Source organism: Helianthus annuus, chromosome 10 (assembly GCF_002127325.2).
Source record: "Helianthus annuus cultivar XRQ/B chromosome 10, HanXRQr2.0-SUNRISE, whole genome shotgun sequence".
NCBI lineage: Eukaryota > Viridiplantae > Streptophyta > Magnoliopsida > Asterales > Asteraceae > Helianthus > Helianthus annuus.
The window spans coordinates 3,088,125-3,109,431 of NC_035442.2; positions in this window are offsets into that span (position 1 = coordinate 3,088,125).

A 21,307-nucleotide genomic window follows, 5' to 3' on the forward strand; every position below is an offset into this window, starting at 1 on the left:
GATCACATTTTTATGGCTTGTATGATGGCAATCAGGGTATGGATGGGTTTTAGTGTGTGGTGCAACATTCCGCCGATCTTCGCATTCAGGTTCAAAGATATTATGGTAGTTCACAATTTTTTAAAGTTGGGGAAGAAAACTATAAAGATCATCCAGGGCCTTATTATTATCACATGCTGGTGCATATGGAAAGAAAGCAACGTGACGGTTTTTCACCACATTAATTACAGGTTACAGGAGATTTTATGGGAAGTCAAATCTAGAGGTTTTGTGTGGTTAAAGAATAGGTCATCCTTTAGAACTTTACAATGGGAGGATTGATGTAAATATCCGTTGTATATATTGTATTTATTTGTCTTTTGCCCGTTTGGGTCGGAGGCGTCTTTGTCTGTTTGGCTTCTTGCCCGTTTATGTCAGTTGCTTGCTTTAATGAAGTTTACTTTTCAAAAAAAAAAAAAAAAACCCTTAGACAATAGACTTCAATATTTATAAGACGAAAGAATTTAAGTAGTTTTCAAGTAAACTTACAAAGCCAATATCACTTTTTTTAACAGTAAAATCACTTTATATATAAATATAAAGAGCCAGCCAGAAACTGGGAAACAGATAAAACAAAACAAAAACAACAAACAGAAAAACCACAATTACAATAAATCCAAAACATGGAACTTCACCCAGTTATCCTAGTCCGGCCTTTTGCCTCTTGCCCGATTACTTATCCATAAGAAAGAATCCTCTTTAATAAGATCCACCGTCTTCTTAATCGGAATAAAGCAACCTTCAAAAACTTTTACATTCCTCGCACTCCAAATTCTCCACACCGATGCAATCACAATAGTGTAGATGATCCTTTTCCAATTCCTTCCACCCGGACTTTGCATAACATAGTCGAAGAACTCACGGAACGAAACGGTATTCCCTGGAAAGCTAATCCGGACCCAACCCAAAACATTCCACCATATGCATCTTGCCCAAAGACATTTGATGAAAATATGATCCGTAGTCTCTAAATCAAGGCCGCATCGGGGGCAGCCACCATCAACCATCGGGATTCCCCTTCTGATCAGACCATCACGAGACCATCCGTAGTCTCTAAATCAAGGCCGCATCCGGACCCAAGCCAATATCACTTAATTCATTTAATTAGCTTGTGCATGCGTGTATACATCCGTGCACACGAACTTCTAATAATTCATGTATAGACCGTTTATTATTACTTTTTTTTTTTCAACAGCCAACTGAATCACCGTTTATTATTACTATTCACCCGCTCAGTTGATTTTATTTTGTAGTTTACTAAGAAATCAATTATTATATTTTAAAATAAGTTAAAGTTAAACCAAAATACAGTTGAAATATAAAAAAAAATATAGAACTTTAGAAATGATAAATAATTTCAACATTCCATCAAAAATAATTAAAAAAAATTATCAACATTCCATAAATTAATTAGTATAAGTTGCATGTGCCCGCTTTTAAGAGTCAAATTCATAACTTTTGATGAGTAAAGGTTATTGTGCCTTGTTGACACATAGTTGGTTACACTATACACCACTTTACACGTTACTAATTTTGTGTATATGTTTTGATGGGTTGTTTTGCACAAAATCACGTGTTTTGAATACTCCCATGCCACAGGAACCACTTCTCGAGAATTTCTAGGTAACCTAACCTAACCTAACTACCCACTTGCTTGGACAATATCTCATTCATCAATAATACTTGTGTCTCCCCTCTCAAATCCCCACATCAATGTACAACTTACAATTACATCCTTCGTTGTTTTCGCTTGTACCTTTACTTGTTTGTGACGCGTCTTTCAGGGATCTTGCCATGTGTAGGTAACCAGTTCAGTCACATGACGTTGTATACATTCTATTGAAAATTTAGATTCTGCATGTCGATAATAAGTGGAATCTTTAGGTGTTTTGTGTAAGTGACAGGTGTTACTAGATTTTAAAAGAATAACAACGTGTATGTGTTTGGAGAGACTATCGAGTAATTTTGATTCATTTTCATTAGAAGATCCACCTTCGATATAAATTTATTAGGTTACGTGTATAATGTATTGTTTCCTTTTCACTTGTTTCCTCGTGTTAGCCTTGAATATTTAGTCTTTGTGTTTTTATTAGATGTGTTAACTTGAGAAATGTTCTTACACAAATCGTTAGCCACGTGAGCATTTCTTGGATTGCAATACATTGTCCCTATCATGCCAATGAGCTATAGCCCAATTGGTTTTGTAGGAGAAGTGAAGATATGTGTTTAAAGTCAGAGATCTCAAGTTCAAATCCGATATCTAACCGGGTTTTATCGCAGTAAGCCTGTGGGCGGCGGGTTTTCTCCGGAATTGTTGATGGTGAGCTTGGGCGATAGGTTTTACCGCAACACTGTCTGCGATCACAAGCGTATAAGGTTGTCTTTTGCCATTGGCTTACACCTCGGATGGACGGACATTTATTTTGTTGGCCATTAAAGAAACATTGACATCCTACATGTGTTCTATATATAATTAAAAGTCCCTTCCTAATAAAATGCTAGTGTATTAATAAAAAGATAAGTTATGGTCACTATTTATCGTCACATGAGTGTGAAACAATGTCATTTCAACTACATTCATGAGTTTTTGGACGGTTAAAAAAAGTTTAAATCATCATATCTACTCATAATAGCTTTTTTAATAGGCAACAGAATCAATCCCGAACACTCTCAAGACACCTACTAGATCAAACGGGGTACTTCGAGAGTAACCCGAGTCCACCACCAATTTCGGGGAAAACCCAGTAACCCACCCACCCGTAGGCATGACAGTGAAATTACCGCTAAAACCCGTTTGGCTCAAGGATTGAACCCTCTGGGTCTCCTTTCATTGTCCATCAGTGCCTCACTCTCCATAAGTGAAAGTTGAACATGCATATCATAAAAGAAATGCAAGTATTCCACTACTTGATCTAGAGATCATTGGCAGAATAGTCTTTTTATTAATTCTTAAAAAATAAGAAGAATAAAAACATGTCCATTTGTTATGCAAATTTAAATGGTGGTAGTTATGCCAGACAATTTTACCTATATATAGCCATGGAATTTATGAATCATCTTTTAATTCTATACTTATTTTCACGATGTATCATATTTTTCTTTACAAAATTCAAATATAACCAACTTTTTTCATCATGCATGTGGAATTTATTATGAGATTCTAAATTGATATAAAAGTATAAAAAGAGTGATCACATAGAAAATTATACATATACAACCAAGTAATCACAATTGTTGGATGGACCAAACTCTTCACTTTAGACATCAAGAACATCATTCCAAGCGTCTAATCAACAAACTATCAAAACCATATCTACCACAAAAAATAATTCGAAACGTCTATTTGATTAACCAACGGGTGGTCCACCAGCCTCACTCCACCGGCAACCTTCACTAACTACCCTATAACCCCACGTAAACCATCTTTCACACCACTTCTTGGTACCCAGAGGCGGAGGATAGTGGGTGCTCGGGGGTGCACCCGCCCACCCCAATATTTCGGTTAGAAGTGTACAAGTTCCGATTTTTCGTCCAAAAATTTTAAAATTATATAGGATCGCCCTCAGATTATTTTTCCTAAATTGTATATTCTAAATATTTATAAACTTTGTATATAAATGATGGGTAGTTTGGTAAATATATACTTTGTTTTATTTGGAACTGTTATTATTTGACCCGATTTGAATCGAATAGCCAACCCAACACGAACCGAAACATAACGGTAGGAAAAAAGTTTTTTGGGTCCCATTACTTTACGCCCTCTCGAAACTTTTGGTCAAGTTCCGCCACTGCTGGTACCAATTAGCAATAACCATCCTTATATAGTAATTTGCTAAAACTTGAAACCCCTTAAGCATGTATACTATATAAGGATGGTTATTGCTAAAATTGGTACCATGATTATCGATTACTAAAATTACCAAATTAGATATATAGTTGATCATGTTAGTTAACTATCACTTACACACTTAAAATCAACAGGAAAACTTTTTATTTTGTTCTAAACTAATCATGCATTCTCTCTCTATTTTCTTGACCGCAAATATATTGTACGTAGTATTATAAGAAGATGATATTAAAATGACATAATTTTTCATACATTAATATATATATTTTTTAAATTATATCATAAAAACAAACATTTATTGTCTTTCATTTAGTATGCTCTAGTATACATAAAAACAAGCATTTAGTTTCTTTCATTTAGTATGCTCTAGTATAGGGTTTTTTAGTTTTAAAAAATAATATGTTACGTGATTACCAACGTATGTATTCCCTGCCGCATCTAATATGTTACGTAATTACCTGTGTTTCCCGTTGAATCTAACAAGTTAGGTAATTACCATTTATGTGTTCACCACTGCATCGCGGACACCGGAACACCCCCCCCCCCCCCCTAGTTATATATAAGTTAAAATAGATTATATATAATGAACGTTATATTGTATATATGACTTTAAATATATATAATGAGCATCCTATTAATAAAGATGGATATCCACATCCCAAGTTGAAAAGACCGAAAGATGGTGGGTTTTTAGCAATAATTGGCGAGTTTGAAAGGAGTTAATTATGAGTTTTTGATGCACCAATGATGGGCGTGGAAAGCCTCCTTTACACGCCTAAAAAGCTTCTCATTTTTTTGGTTTCTTGTTTTATTGACACCAACTCACATCCCACATATAATTTGATGGTATCTAGCCCAATAATATCATGTATCAACTAATGTATAAAATAATTGTTTGGCCCTTCACCCGTATACAAAATAAAATTTTGCCATTGCATTATAAAATCTTATGTATTATATCATTACAATTTTCAAGAGTTATTTGAATAAGACTAGATTCTATACTCGACAAGTTTTGTAAGCCTAAAACTCGAGTTCTATAAGCCTAAAACTCGACTTAAAATGAGCGGAACCCACATTTTAATTTACCTTTTCTAAACGGTTATATTATTGTTTATAATGTTTATCAAAAACTTCGATTTTTTACTTTAAACTTAAAAGGTATAGTGGTTAAAGATAATATGTTTGGTGTCTTGGATAATCAATGATAATTTTTTAAGAGAATTACAAAGAGAAGTCTCCAAAAGATGTATAATTTTATAATTGTGTTTTTTTTAGTTTTAAAATAACTATTTTGAAATGACCATGAATTTGATATACATACTTCACGTTTGTAATGGAACCCCTCAATTGATCATGTTTGTTATTTTGACTAAAGAACGGTTTTTTAGAAGATTAATTTTCAAGTATGTTTGATTTGGAAAAATAAGGCTAGAGGGTATGGTGACATTCCATCCTTGGAGGACCATCCGCCACGTAGGCGCCACGTTATAGTCCTCCCAAGGATGGTCACTAGAGGGTATGGGAGGATGATCCTACCCACCACTTTTTTTATTTTTTTTAATTTCTATGCCATATGTACAAGAATTGAAGCCTAATGTACAAGTCACTTACACAAACAAACAAACAAAAAAACAAATGGGGACCACCATCTTGGATCGTCCTTGCCGTCCATATATTGACGTTGAATACAGGGAGGGAGAGGGGACAGGATGAAGACGGTGCGGGCGGGATGGGGGGACGGGCGTCGCCGGGTGAAGACGGGGGACCATACCGTCCAGCCTAAGGGATGCTACACGTTATAAAATATATCTACAAATAAAAACATGTCCATAAGAACAAACAAATGCATGATACATACATATGAATATGTGAACACATGAAAACATATAAGAGCGAACACACATAAACCATATACACGAACACGCTCAAACATGTAATGATCTGTTAATAAAGCTTAGCAAAACATGTCGTGTTGTGTTAAAGGATCATGTTCAACATGACACGTTTAGCACGGCCATTAAACACGAAGACCACACCTTTGACCAGACATGTCATTTTCTTAACCACTAACGCAAACATGTATGATAAGCAGATTACACGACACGACATGTTTAATAGGGTTACATATAACCAATTCAATAACTCAATAACATGACACTTAGCACGATTGAATATAAACAACTCAATAACACTAATTACATGACTTATTTAAGAAAAATACACGATAAAATAAAAGTTGCCAAACATTATAGTTTATATTTAAATTATCTTTTTAAAACTATAGAACGACGATGTTTTCATAAACAATTCAAAAACATGGTGTGTGAGGCCATTTCACACGATAATGTTCATGTGTTACACGGATTTAACCTTTTTAGACACATTTTAAATCATGTCATTAATGTGTTAACATGTTTATGTTTTGGACCAATTTACTGCAAATACTAGCTCGGTTAACTTCGTGTCAGCTCGCGTCGTGTCACAAATTGCTAACTCTATGTGTATAAGGGAGTAATTGGTTTAGAATTAAGACAAAATTGCATAAATCAACCTTTATGTTATATCTAAACTGCACTTCATACCTTTCACTATGAAATCGGCAAAACCCAACCTTTATGTTCATGTTTTGTAACGTTCTATAACCTTACAATTAATGTCGTCCAAAAACTCAGTTAAGTTACCCCACATGCTTTGCATGTGAGGGTATTATAGGGGTGTTCAAAAAACTCGTGGCTCGCAGCTCGCTCGAAAAAAGCTCGAAGAAAGCTCGGCTCGAAATTGGCTCGGTTGTTAACGAGCCAGCTCGGCTCCGCTCGATTTGTAAACGAGCCGAGCTCGAGCTTGGTCTGGCTCGACTCATGAGCTCGTGAGCTGGCTCGATAAGGTTTACATCATTCATTTTTTTGTCCCACATCGCTTAGAAAACAAAAACTAAGGGAATATTTCCACTATAAAAGAAGGTAAAGACAATGTACAAAGTGAATTAACTATTTATACTTGCATATTTAGCCATATAGTTAAATTAAATGGCAATTTTGGTCCTTAGTATATGAAGAAATTCATTTTTAAGGGTTTTTTAAGTAGTAAATTTTGCGGTTTTTTGTTAGTTCGAGCCGAGCCGAGCTAGCTCAAATTCTAATCGAGTCGAGCTCGAGCCTCAACTCTCAGCTTGATTTGAAATTCGAGTTCGAGCCGAGCCAGCTCGAATCGAGTTCGAGCCGAGCCAGCTCGAATCGAGTTCGAGCCGAGCTCGAGCTGGGTCTAGCTCGGCTCGACCCGGCTCGTTTACAGTCCTAGGGTACTATGGTCATTTAAATCATAAAGGTTGATTTTTGCAAAATGTTATTATATATTATATATAGTAAAATATATTTTTTTTTTTGCAAAAACATTATCATTTGTTAATAATTATATATTTATATACTTGAAAATTGCTAATCATATAAAATAATACAAACTTTTTGTAATTGCTAATCATATATAATAATGTTCAAACATAATTATAATTGTAAATTAATAATAAAGGATCGAAGATGTTAATTAAATGTGAGACAAGTATGTATACTATGATGGCATACTAGAGTTCATGGTTGTTAGCATGCCAACGAAGAAGTGAAAAACCATAGATTGACAATGGTTTATTCTCTACGTGTATTTGCATTTTGTTTTTTTAGGGTTTTAGAATACTAGCATCCAAAAATGCTTATCTTTTATCTTATCCTACCCATACTTTCACATCAAAATGTGACCATGAAGGAAAAGTTTTCCCATTCTATATGCTCCATAAATAGAAGAATAAAAAGTTAAAAAGATAAAGAAGATAAAGAAACCCTAGCTAGTTTGAAACATTATTGAGTTATCTTTAGCTCACTTAGATGTATTTGAGGAATTGAAACTTATTCCAACTTTTATATTTTAAGCAAGTTGTAAAAACTGATTAGACACTATTGTGCCTTCTACGCTTCATCTGTTTAATCGGTATATCAATCTAGTCCACCGGCAATAGAAGTAGACAAGATAGGCATTGTATCCAATTTTGTTTTGTGCAATTTGAATCAACCAAATTATTTGTGCTTTGTTCACTTGTTAGTAAGTAGTTCTCAAAAAATTGTCAAAATTGTTTTTGAGGTTTGGTCACTTCTGCTACTTTAGTCTTGATGACAGGGGTAGCCCGAGACAAAATAAAATGACTAAAATACATGAGTGCCCAAAAGGTTAAACGGTTCAAAGGTTGAAAAAGCTGAGGAGGTGAAGTAAAGCAATGTGAGAACAGTAAATGGTCACATCTCCACCAACTCGCCAGCCGCAAAAGCAATGCAGGTCCACAGAGCACACTCTATTATCCAGGGGTCAAAAGGCTTTAACCCCCGAAAGGGTAAGCCCCTCACTGCAAGCAAGGTCGCTAGTCAAATGCATCCCTCTTTGGGAAGGTGTCTTCTCCTATATATTTGACACTTCATTTACTGAGAAAGACATTCCTGACCAGCCCTGATTCTCGATATCCCTGGTCATTCACTTCAAGTACTTGCATCTTGCAAGATACTTCTTCTCACATCCAACACACACATTCTGTTTGCTCCTTCTTCCGAATCTGAACACATTTCAAAGGAGGACCTATAGCAAATAACAAGAATAAAACTAGTGAACCTCCTTCCATGCCTTGCAAACGTGGGGGGACCCCACGACTTGCGTTAGGCAAAGTTGAACCCTTCAACCCTTTTGCCTAACCAGCCCAACTACTACCCTTGGTCTATTATTTGTTGCATCAACAAGTTGGCGCCCACCGTGGGGCTACGCCACTATTTTTCTCCAAAAGACCTAGTAGTGTAGCTCAGTTCTCTTGAAATTGCCATGTCCGAAAGTGGATCTCCTGGAGAAGTGAATCAGGTTCCTAACACTTCCACTCCAGGTGCTAGTCAAGCCCATGCGACTACACCTGCTTCCTTCTCAACACCAGGAGGTACTCCTGAGTTCCTAACACTTCCACTCCAGGTGCTCCACTGGGCCATGAGCTGACCCTCGACCAGCTCCTGCAATCCCCAGTAACAAGTCTCCCACCCTCTACAACAACTTCATGGGAACAGGCATTGTCGGTACTCCCTTTAGCACGAAGTGCCGTTATGAGCACTCCCTTGGGAGTCAACTGTTCTGTTGCACCCGGAAGCCTTCAAGGCTTCAACCTCATGCCCCAGATGATGACCCAGATGATGGCCAACTTCCCGTGGCAACACTTCATTAATCAAGTGCTAGCCACTCAAGGGAACAACAATGGTAGCAACAATGTGGGTGCTAGGGTTGAAGGAGATTTGGCCAAACCTTATAAACCAAGTAACCTTTCATGCTTTTCATAGCAGATAGCCGATTATGACTTCCAGACAAAGATCAAAATGCCGGCCCACATCAGAACATATGATGGGACTGAAGATCCTGAAAACCATCTTCAAATCTTTACCGGTGCCGCAAGAATCGAGAAATGGTCAAATGCTGAATGTTTCTTGATGTTCATGCAAACCCTTGTCGGATCAGCAAGAATCTGGCTCAATGACTTACCTGCTCGAAGCATTCGAAGCTTCGATGACCTTAGCAAGGGGTTCCTAGCCAATTTCTCCCAACAAAGGCGGTATGTTAAAGATGCTACAGTGATCTTTAAGATCAAGCAAAGAGATGATGAAAGCCTTCGAGAATTCATAGAGAGGTACAAGAAGGAAGGTCTAACCTATGTGGGGCAGACGAAAAAATGAGGGTGGCCGGTTTTATGAACGCCATTACATCTAAATACCTCACTAGGGATTTTAAAAAATCCCTCCCCAAGACTTTGGAAGAAGCTATTGAAAGGGTTGAGGCCCACATTCGAGGGGAGGAGGCAGTAGATATCAAAGAACAAAGGAAAAGAGGAAACAGTTGGCGAGGTAGCAGCCCAACCAGAAAGAGAGGAAACTTTAACTCCTATGACAGACGCCAAAAGGGTTCAGACCATCGAAGGTCTGAAGGTCGCAACCCTTCCAGCAAAGAAAAAGGCATGAGTTTCACACCTCTCACCAAGACTCCTCAAGAAATCCTAGCAACAGAAAAAGTCAAGCAAAACTTTCGGCCTTCTAGGCCTCTCCCCAAAAGCAGAAAGAACGAGAACTCCACACAATATTGTGAATTCCATGAAGAAAAGGGTCACCACACCAATGATTGCTTCCAACTTAAGAAAAGGATTGAAGAAGCTGTTATGTCCGGAGAACTTGCTCACTTGGTGAAAGGAGTAAGGGACAAAATGGCTGAAGGAAAAGGCAAGTAAGTCAATATGGTGGATTTTGATGGAAGGGTTCCACAAAAGAGACAACGGTTGGAAGCTTGGGAGCTTCAGTGTGTGTGCTTCCCCCCAACAGCGAAAGATCCTCTTTCAAATCCTCTTGTGGTAGAAGTAACTGTGGGAACATTACAAATAAGTAGAGCATACATAGACACTGGGGCAGCTACTGAAATCATGTTCGATAAGTTCTTCAACCGCTTGAGCAATGAAGAACGTTCAAGGCTTCAACCCTCTGGAACCTCCATAAAAGGTATTGCCGATATACCCCTTAAACCTTTAGGGCAACTGACACTTAATGTTCATTTCAGCGAAGGTCATAAAGAAAGAACTCAACCACTCACCTTTGTGGTTATCAATATTCCCTCAAACTATGACGTGATCATTGGGAGGCCAGGACAGTGTGCATTTTACATGGCTGTGTCCGTCGGCCATGGCACTATCAAATTTCCCACCGAGAGGGGAATACCAACTCTTCAACCTTCCCAGGAAGCCTACATGGTTGAAGGGGAAAGTTCCAAAAGCGAAGAAGACAAGCAAAGGCTAATCATAAATCCTAAGTACCCTGAACAAAGAATAAGGGTCAATACAAGCCTCCTGCAAAAAACCCTCTCATATCTCGAAAAGTTGCTAACACACTACAGTGATGTCTTCTCTTGGTGTCCAGAAGATATGACAGGGATACCTCGGAACATTGCTAAGCACGAGTTAAGAATACCACCGGATGTCAAGCCCATGGTTCAAAAGAAAAGAAGTTTGGCACCAGAGAGAAGTTTGGCTGCATGCCAAGAAGTTGAGAAGCTTGTGTCAGCTGGCATTCTCCGAGAAGTCAAGTACCAATCATGGGTTGCAAACCCAGTTATGGTCAAGAAGCCAGACAACTCTTGGAGGATGTGCATAGATTTCAAGGATCTTAACAAGGCGTGTCCCAAGGATTGCTATCCATTGTCGGAAATTGATCTCAAGGTTGACTCCCTCACCGGCTACCCTTTCAAATGCTTTCTAGATGCTTACAAAGGGTATCATCAAATACTCATGAAAGAAGAAGAGGAGGAAAAGACAGCATTCCACACCGACAAGGGAATATTTTGTTACCAAAAGATGCCTTTTGGCCTAAAAAACGCCAGGGCAACCTACCAACATCTAGTGGACAAAGCCTTTGCAAGGCAAATTGGTAAAAACATGGAAGCATATGTCGATGACTTGGTGATCAAAAGCAAGACGGAATATCAAATGCTCGATGACATTCAAGAAACTTTCAAGAATCTAAGAAAGGTTAACATGAAGCTCAACCCTGAAAAATGTTCATTTGGGTTTGATGAAGGCAAGTTCTTGGGCCATATTGTTGGGAAACAAAGCATCAAGGCCAACCCAAACAAGGTGAAAGCTGTTCTTGAAGCCAAACCACCAAAAACCAAGAAGGAGGTTAAAAGCTTAAATGGGAAGCTTGCAGCCTTGAAGCGTTTTACCTCAAAGTTAGCGGAAAGGTCTCTCCTCTTTTTCAAAACGCTCAAAGGTTACACTGATAAGAAGGACTTTAAATGGACTGAAGAGGTCAATGAAGCCTTTAACCAAATGAAGCAGCACCTAGCTTCCCTACCTGACATGGCAGCCCCAGAAACGGGCGAATTGATCTCAGTCTACCTCTCAGTTGCCGAAGAAGCAATAAGCGCGGTCCTCACCATTGAACGAAAAAAATCCAGGTACCCGTTTATTTCTTCAGCAAAACTCTAAAATTGGCTGAAACCAAATATCATCCTCTAGAAAAACTTGCCCTAGCCCTAGTCCAAACAGCTAGAAGGCTTCGAAGGTATTTCCAAGCACACCCTATACAAGTGGTCACGGACCAACCTATCAGGAGAGTGCTTGAAAAAACAGAAAACTCGGGACGATTAGCCAAATGGGCCATAGAACTAGGTGAGCATAACATCACCTATGTCTCAAGAAAAGCTATCAAGGCCCAAGTCTTGGCTGATTTCATTATAGAAGTCCCTAAGCAAACCGTCACTGAAGTAAACATTACAACCTCTGAACACTCTAACCTTGAAGCCTGGAAGCTTTTCACCGATGGGGCTTCAAGCGTTGAAGGATCAGGGGCTGGACTCATTTTAATCAACCCAGAAGGGTTGGAATCACATATGCTCTCCGTTTTGACTTTCAGACCACCAATAACGAGGCTGAATACGAGGCACTGATCGCCGGTTTAAGGCTGGCCAAAGAGATGAAGGTCCAGAAGCTTGAAGTGTTCACAGATTCATTACTGGTCTCAAGCCAAGTAAACGATAGCTATGTTGCGAAAGAGCCCAACATGAGAAGATACAAAGAAAAATGAAAGGAGCTAATGAATACCTTCCAAACATGCCACATCAAGCAAATTCCCAGGTCCCAAATCAAAAAGGCTGATGCCTTAAGTAAGCTGGCATCTCTCACTTTTGCTCACCTCACCAAGAAGGTACTAGTAGAAGTGTTGAAGGCTCCATCAATCGATGAATTGGAAGTTCAAGACGTAGTCACCGAGGAAGATCCAAATTGGATGACTCCCATCAAAAAGTTCCTAAAAAATGGTGAACTACCCAATGATCAAGTAGAAGCTGAAAGGGTTAAAATCAAGGCAAGGCAATATGTATTACAAGGAGAAACCCTTTACAAAAAGGGTTACCTTGCCCCCTTGCTAAGATGTGTTGGTCCTGAGCAAAGTCAATATTTGATCAAAGAGATTCACGAAGGCATATGCGGAGCTCATTTTGGAGCTAGGTCGGTGGTTGCAAAGCTCATGAACCTTGGGTATTTCTGGCCCTCAATGCATCGTGATGCTGCTGAGCAATTAAGAAAATGTGATGCTTGCCAGATCCATGCACCAATCCCAAAAAGTCCTAAGCATGACCTTGTCCCAATAACCTCGGCATGGTCATTCCATAAATGGGGAATGGACATTGTTGGTCCATTTCCCCCAAGCAAAGGAGGCGTAAAATTCTTGCTGGTGGAAATAGATTATTTCACAAAGTGGCCCGAGGTTAAACCACTTGCAAAGATCACAGGCAAATAGGTTATCGACTTTGTTTGGGAGAACATTATTTGCCGTTATGGATTGCCGGGAGTACTTGTCATTGATAATGGGAAGCAATTTGCTGAGATGCCTTTCAGCATTTGGTGTAAAGAGTACAGGATCAATCAGGTCTTCAGCTCAGTGGCTTACCCGCAATCAAATGGTCAGGTCGAAAGGACAAATCGAAGCATAGTGGAAGGTATCAAAGCAAGACTGGGAAGGTACGAAAGCAACTGGCTTGATGAATTGCCTAGTGTTCTATGGGCCATAAGAACAACCGAAAAAACAAGCCATAAGAGAACACCCTATAGCTTGGTATTTGGATCCGAGGCTGTGATCCCAGCCGAGGTAGGAGTTGTAACACAACGAATTGTCAACATGGATCCCGAAACAAACCAGAAAGAGACCATGTTGAACTTACAACTCCTAGAAGAAGCACGAGACCAAGCCGCAATTCAAGAGAGCCAAGAACGAATGTTTCAAGCCAGGAGACCTGGTCCTTAGAAACAATGAAGCTAGCAAGAAAGAGAATCAGGGAAAGCTTGGCCCAAAATGGGAGGGTCCATACACAATCCTTGAAGCACATAAGGGTGGATCCTACAAGCTAGCAGACCCAAAAGGTAAAAGGCTTCCAAGGCACTGGAATGGAAAAACCTTGAAAAGGTTTCATGTCTAAACGGGAAAGATTGGTTTGTATTTTGCAATGTTGCATTTCAAGAGTTGAACTATGAAAACCTTTTGTACAAATGTCTCTTGAATGAATGAAGTTGTTTTATCAAATTTGTCTTTCTATCCTAAAAACAGGTTGAGAACCTAGCAAGAAACTCCATGGCAAGGGCCATGTAAGGGATTGAGCTCCCAGGCCACATCGCTCAATAGGTTCAAGGGTTGAATGGACCTATATAAGGGGTGAGTTCATAGATCAATACAACTCCATGAGACTTATTATCAATAGCAAAGAGGTCTCATAGACATGTTTGAACAGCCTACACCAAATGTTCCTTAAGCCTTAGTAAAATAATCAACAAACAGGCTTACGAAATTAAACAAAAACAAGAAAACAAATAGGATAGGTGCTATGCCTTCTTGTTAAAAATATCAAGACTAAGTGACTGCAGCACTGAACCCTTTAAGGTATAAAAAACATAAGTACAACACAAACTCGACAAAGACAAAGTTATAAGAAGACAAAAATAATGTAACTTGAACGAAAAATTTTAAAGACACAAACAAAGTCAAACCAAACACTAGGAAGCCTTCAAGGCTTCAAGCCCCCGAGATAACAGCTTGAAACCTCAAAGGTTTCAATCTATCTATAGATAGCCAAAAAGCTTAAAAGCTTAAAACCAACCAAGTTGCCTTAACAAAATAGGCACAAGTATAAAAACACAACACAGAAAATAGTTGAACATAATATCATAACAAAGAAAGCCCTGAAAGACTTTCAACAAAGCACAAGTTAAAACAATTCCTACTGACTTACAAGTTCGGATATTGTTCAAGCGGCCATACAGGCCTAAAAGCACAACCACATAACAGGAACCTTAGGGGTTCCTGCAAAGCCTAATATTGTTCAAAGTTAGCATTACAAACCACAAATTGTTTTTTAGTGCTAAGAAAGCTACGAATATCCGTTAAACATTGGCAGAAGGCTTGGAAACCCCGGAACCTTCAGCCTTGGCCTTCTTTGCTTTCTTGGACTTCTTAGCTTTTGAACCACCATCACCACCTACTGCTGAAGCCTCCAAGCTTGCATCCTTCGAAGCATCAGGCACACTTGAAAGAGTGTCATCACTATCTCCTAAGTAGGATCTTTTCTTCGAAAGAGAACCCAAGACTTCAGCACAGACTTTTTCATTAAGACCCTCCGGTTTCAAGTCATGTAACACAGCAAGAGGCTTACCAAAATAAGAAGAAACCTGATGAATATAAGGGTAGGTCAGCCTCTCCATCTGTTGAACGGAGCCCTTAAAAACATCAGAAGCTTCAGGACGAAACAAAGGAGACTTTTCCAGAGAATGCCCAGCTTCATGTAACTTATAACCAGCGATGAGACCTTGATGTTTTCCCAAGTTGAGCAACTTAGTATAAACTTCACCAAGAGCAGAGTTAAATTCAGCAGAGTGAAGCAGATAAGTAACAACTTGTTGAAAATCCTGCTTAATCAACCATTGGTTATCACTGGTGGCCCGGGAAACCAAAGCCTTCAAGCTTTCCTTCTCCTCATCAAAGGCTTTTTGAGCAACAAACAAAGCCTCCTTACCCGCCTTTAGCTTCAACTGATCGACCTCAAAGCTTTTCTTAAAATCACTCATTTCAATCTCATGCTGCTTAGACAAATCATCAACCTTTTTTGACCAAGCCTCTTCTTTCTCAGCAAACCCACTTATCTCCTTCTTCATCGCGGCCATTGAAGATTTCATCTTATCTTTCTTCTTAGAAAATTCTTCATATTCCTGCATCCTCTGACGAAAACGGGCAATGCCCTGAGGAAGCATGGCAGCAAGGTTGCAGGTACTCAGAATCATGCGAGATAACATCATGTCATCATCCATCTCAGAAATAGTATTATGAACTGAAGGAGAATCAATGTGACTCAGAGCATCTTCACAAACAACAGCATCCTTGAAATTGTTATCAATTTTCACCGACCAACCTTGCACATAAACTGCATCCGGATCTAACCCTTCAACATCCCTGCTCGAAGAACCCTGAACAGGGGTAGCAATAACCTTTTTGGCTGAAGCCTTTTTGCCATGAACAAATAGTTTCTTCTCTTTTTCAGAACCCACCTCAACACCTTGATCCCCAGAAGCTTCGATATCATCGCTCAACTCTACCGGTTCAGTAGAGGTGGATTGAGGAACACCCTTCAAACGACGGGTAGATCGCCGGGTTGAAGCCTTGGGAACAATAGGTTTGGAAAAACCCTTCACATTGGAAATACTAACATAACCCGAACCATCGAACCTTTGTTCAGCAGTCCTAACTACAACGTTTTCATCAGGAACAGATGGGACATCCTCATACACAACATCAGAAGTGTCGTCACTCTTGCTAAAATCCAGGGCAGACATAACTACAAGTAACAAAAACAAAATTCATAAGACATAAATAAAGAAGAATGCAAAGATGGCAAACAAGGAAAATGCATACCGGTGCCACTTCTCATTAGAACCGGATCACGATCGGCCTTTTCCCACAAATCACTAACCCCTAACATAACTAGCAAATGTTCAGGGAAAGGACGAACCCTCGAAGGGATACCCGGATGGCTTTGAGAAAAGCGTCATTCAACTCAGACTCAGAGGGCTCCAGTTCATTGAGAACGGCATCCGGGTGCCTCCACACCATTTTAAATCGGAGAATACAGTCAGAAACCCAGAAAAAGCGATCCTTCCAAGTTCCGAGTGTTGTAACCGTAGACGAAATAAGACAAGCATCAACCTTGGAAGTCTCAAAGGTGAACCAATCACCGTTTTTAGCCAATCGGAAAATACGACGAAAAAGCAAAAGTGAAGGATCATACCCAAGGGCATGGCATAAAACTTCGAAATGTAAAACCCTAGCCATACCCTTTGGGTGGATCTGACCAAAAGAGACTTGGTAATACTCCAATAAATTCAGAACAAAGAGGGAAAACGGATGACGGAGATTCAAAAACTCAAAATGACGGCAGTAAAGAGCAATAAAACCAGCCGGGCATTTGTCAGTCGAAACATCACAAGCAGGAGCAGTCGGTTTAAACATTTTCCCAATACCATATTCCTTACAAAATAATTCTACCTCTTCTTGGGTTAATCGAGAAAAGAATTTTGCCAAATCCTTACGAGCACCCATTTTACAAGAAAATATGAAGAAAGTAAGGAAATAAAGATGAAGTTGGAACTAACCTTGAAGAGAAGAAGGGAAATTGCAGAGAAAACTTGAAAAGATAATGTGGAAATTAAATGATATCTCCAAATATAAAACTCAAATAGTAGTGATAATTGCAAACGGTTACTTTCTGCAAAACCGCCGCCCTATGAACTGCCACACATCAATCAAATCAGTTGTCAGATATTTAAATTTCAAAAATTAACTGTCTCCAACCCTTTAAGCCTTCAAGCTTTGAACCCTTAAAGCCTTTAGTCAATAAAACACGTGTATAAAAGTCAGAAGTCTTTGAGCTAATCTCCTAAAAACCTCTGACTTGGGGGGGCTGATGACGGGGGTAGCCCAAGACAAAATAAAATGACTAAAATACATGAGTGCCCAAAGGGTTAAACGGTTCAAAGGTTGAAAAGCTGAGGAGGTGAAGTAAAGCAATGTGAGAATAGTAAATGGTCACATCTCCACCAACTCGCCAGCCGCAAAAGCAATGCAGGTCCACAGAGCACACTCTAGTATCCAGGGGTCAAAAGGCTTTAACCCCCGAAAGGGTAAGCCCCTCATTGCAAGCAAGGTCGCTAGTCAAATGCATCCCTCTTTGGGAAGGTGTCTTCTCCTATATATTTGACACTTCATTTACTGAGAAAGACATTCCTGACCAGCCCTTATTCTTGATATCCCTGGTTATTCACTTCAAGTACTTGCATCTTGCAAGATACTTCTTCTCACATCCAACACACACATTCTGTTTGCTCCTTCATCCGAATCTGAACACATTTCAGAGGAGGACCTATAGTAAATAACAAGAATAAAACTAGTGAACCTCCTTCTACGTCTTGCAAACGTGGGAGGACCCCACGACCTGCGTTAGGCAAAGTTGAACCCTTCAACCCTTTTGCCTAACCAGCGCAGCTACTACCCTTGGTCTATTATTTGTTGCATCAACAAGTCTAAAACTCAAACCTTTTGAATCTGGGTCCCTGTAGTTTCAATTTTGTTATCATTTTCATCCGAAATCAAAATTAGGTCAGATTTTCAGTTAATATCTAGTTTTTTTGTCTTTTTCCTCCACTTTTAATGAGGGCAAAATGGTCTTTTAACGTTTTATTATAACAAATTAAAAAAATCTGACAAATTTGCCCATCATTAAAAGAGAGGAAAAAGACAAAAAAAAAGTGGATGTTAACTGAAAAATCTGACCAAATTTTGTTTTTGAATGAAACTGAGAACAAAATTGAAACCACAGAGACACAGATTCAAAAGTTTTGAGTTTTGGACTAAAGTAATAAAAGTGACCAAATATCAGAGACCATTTTGATAGTTTACTTTTTTTAAAATACTAAAAAAGGTGTTTATAGGAACATAACTTTAAGCCCACTTACCCTCATGAAAAAAAAGGTAAAAACATAACAAGAAAACGTTAATATGAAAAGGTAAAAATATAACAACAAAACGTTAATATTGATTTAAAACTTTAAGTTTGAGTAGTCTTATTATAACTTCTTGCCTATAAGAGTACTTAGACTTAAAAATTTCAAATCAGTATTAACGTTTTCTTGTTGTTAAATTGCTTTTATGTGCATTAAACCAGTATTAACTAAGACTCGAGCTCACAAGAATACAAGACAAGTTGGCTCGACTTGTATTCTCAGATCTAAACTAAAAAAAATTGATCTCGTATTCAACTAGAGTGGTGAGTTAGTTCATTTTTTAAAATCTTTTGACGATGTTATGTGTGTTTATATAAATACAATAAGTTTTGAGAATATGAATTTATACAAGTCTCATTTAACATTATATCAAACCATCACTGTATAAAAAAATCAATGAAGGTAATTTGTTCCGGTAAGTCGGTGAGCGATTTACCTTCAACTCGAACTTGAATTGATCGAATATTTATCCAAGCAAATTAACCTAAGCTAAATTTAACCAAGATTTTAATATATACTAATTAGAGTAAACTGGAATTATCACCCGCCGCAATGCGGCGGGAATTCTTTAGTAATAACTAAATCGATTTAAGACGCGCACGTTATGTTGAACCTGTCAAACGGGAAAAAAATAGACGATGTAAAAACGTTCACCCACACACGCACGTTGCGTCGTGTTAACTCGCAAAATTTAGAACGAAACGTGAAAACGCTAAACCAAAGACGCACGTTGCGATGTTTTAAGTCACAAAATTTAGAACGAAGCATAAAGCGAAAAATTTGCGGAAAATGAAAACTAAAAAGGACCAAAGTTGAAAGTAAAAAAAGTTGTGAGGATAGATTACAAAAGATAAAAAGTTTTGTGTTAAAAGTAAAAAATCACAAACAGTTTTGGGTTAAAAGTAATTTATGAAATACTTTTGGGTGAAAAGTAAAAAAATCAATTTTTTAAAAAACCCCCAAAGCCAATGTTTCAACAACTATATGCATAGCCATTTTTCTTTGAAAAAACACCAAAGCCAAGATTACAACACAAAAGTAAAAAAAATCAAAGTGGCTAAATTGCAAAAGATGAAAACTTTTGAATTAAAGCAAAAAATCAAATTAATCAAAGGAGTTAAATTACCAAAGATTAAAACTTTAACCTTAAATTGTCAAAGATTAAAACTTTAGGGTTAAAAAGGAAAGAAAGATTAAAAATTTTAACCTTAAATTGTCAAAGATTAAAATTTTAGGGTAAATTGTCAAAGATTAAAACTTTAGGGTTAAAAAGGAAACAAAGATTAGAAGTTTAAACTTAAATTGTCAAACATTAAAACTTTAGGGTTAAAAAGGAAAATTTCTAATTTTTTGAAAGACTCCCAAAGCTAAAGGTACAACCTTTTATTTACATATAATTTGCTTATTTATAGGTTAATAATTACAAAAATTGTCCTTTATGTATGTCATTTATTGCAAGCTGTGTCATTTGTCTTCAATAATTACAGAAAACGTACTCGATGTTTGCAAACCCTTGCAAGTTATGTCCTTTAGCCCTAACTCAGTTAATTTTTTATGATTAAATCTGACCAAATGAACCCACATGAGGGTATTTTGTGGTTAAATCTGACCAAATGTACTACACATGAGAGTAAAATGACCAAAATACCCTCATGAGAGGTCCATTTGGTCAGATTTAACCATAAAAAGTTAACTGAGTTAGGGTTAAAGGACATAACTTGCAAGGGATTGCAAACATCGAGTACGTTTTCGCTAATTATTGAAGATAAAGGACACAGTTTGCAATAAAGAACGATTTTTATAATTTACTCTTTACTAATTATTATGAACCAGTTGGGAGCCAAGTAGGATGATTTTCTTGAATCTTCAAAACCAACATTGTGGAGTTCTTGAGGCTATTTTTTAATATCTCCATGATTAGGAAATTGTGCTACTATATTATTATCTAAATTAGAAAGCCAATATCATTGGTGAATGAGTTGTTTGCACTTTCTTGATGTAATTCACCCCAATTATAGGAATAAAAAAAAACAAGATTAGTCACATTTAAGTATCTTTAATGCAAGTTCTTGGTTTTGATGCTCTTTACAACCACTAAGATGCCTTTAATTATTGATCCACACATTTACTTTAATTCTATTTTAATGGAAGATGTGGTTGCAAGGTTGCTGGGGGGCAGTCTTCAAAGATCTACCTACATTAATGTGTGTAAAGAAGTCAAAATCTGCCTAAAAAAGTTTAAAAGCTTTTGTTTGTGAACGTGTAGGCATGCATGAGGAAGCATGTGTTCAAAGGGTGTATTGATTTCTATTTGTTAATTTTGATTTTAAAAACCTAAAGAATATACATTCAAACAATTTATTATATGTTGATTGATGTTTTGCTCGTAGTTCAAGGGATAATGCCCACAAATGCATGTGATTCTAACTTAGAAAGAAAGTAAACTATTCTATACAAACTTATACTTCGTAGTTCAAGTTTAACAAGATGGGTGTATGCAGGAGACTTGTGGTCTAGTGGTAGGAGACTTGGTTTTCTTAATGGAGACTTAAGTTTAATTCTTATTTGTGTCAGATTAGAGTGTGTTAAAAAGGTGATTATTTTGTGTCATTCATATTTGTTCAAGTTTTACCAGTTTGTTTATTGTTTAAACAAGTGACATACTTAGAGGGTCTGAATGCAATATTTGAGGGATGAGAATGTGTAACATTCGTTAAGGCGGTGCTCATTTATAGAAGTTCAGGGTGTTGACTGTAATGTTCCAGGGTGTAAAA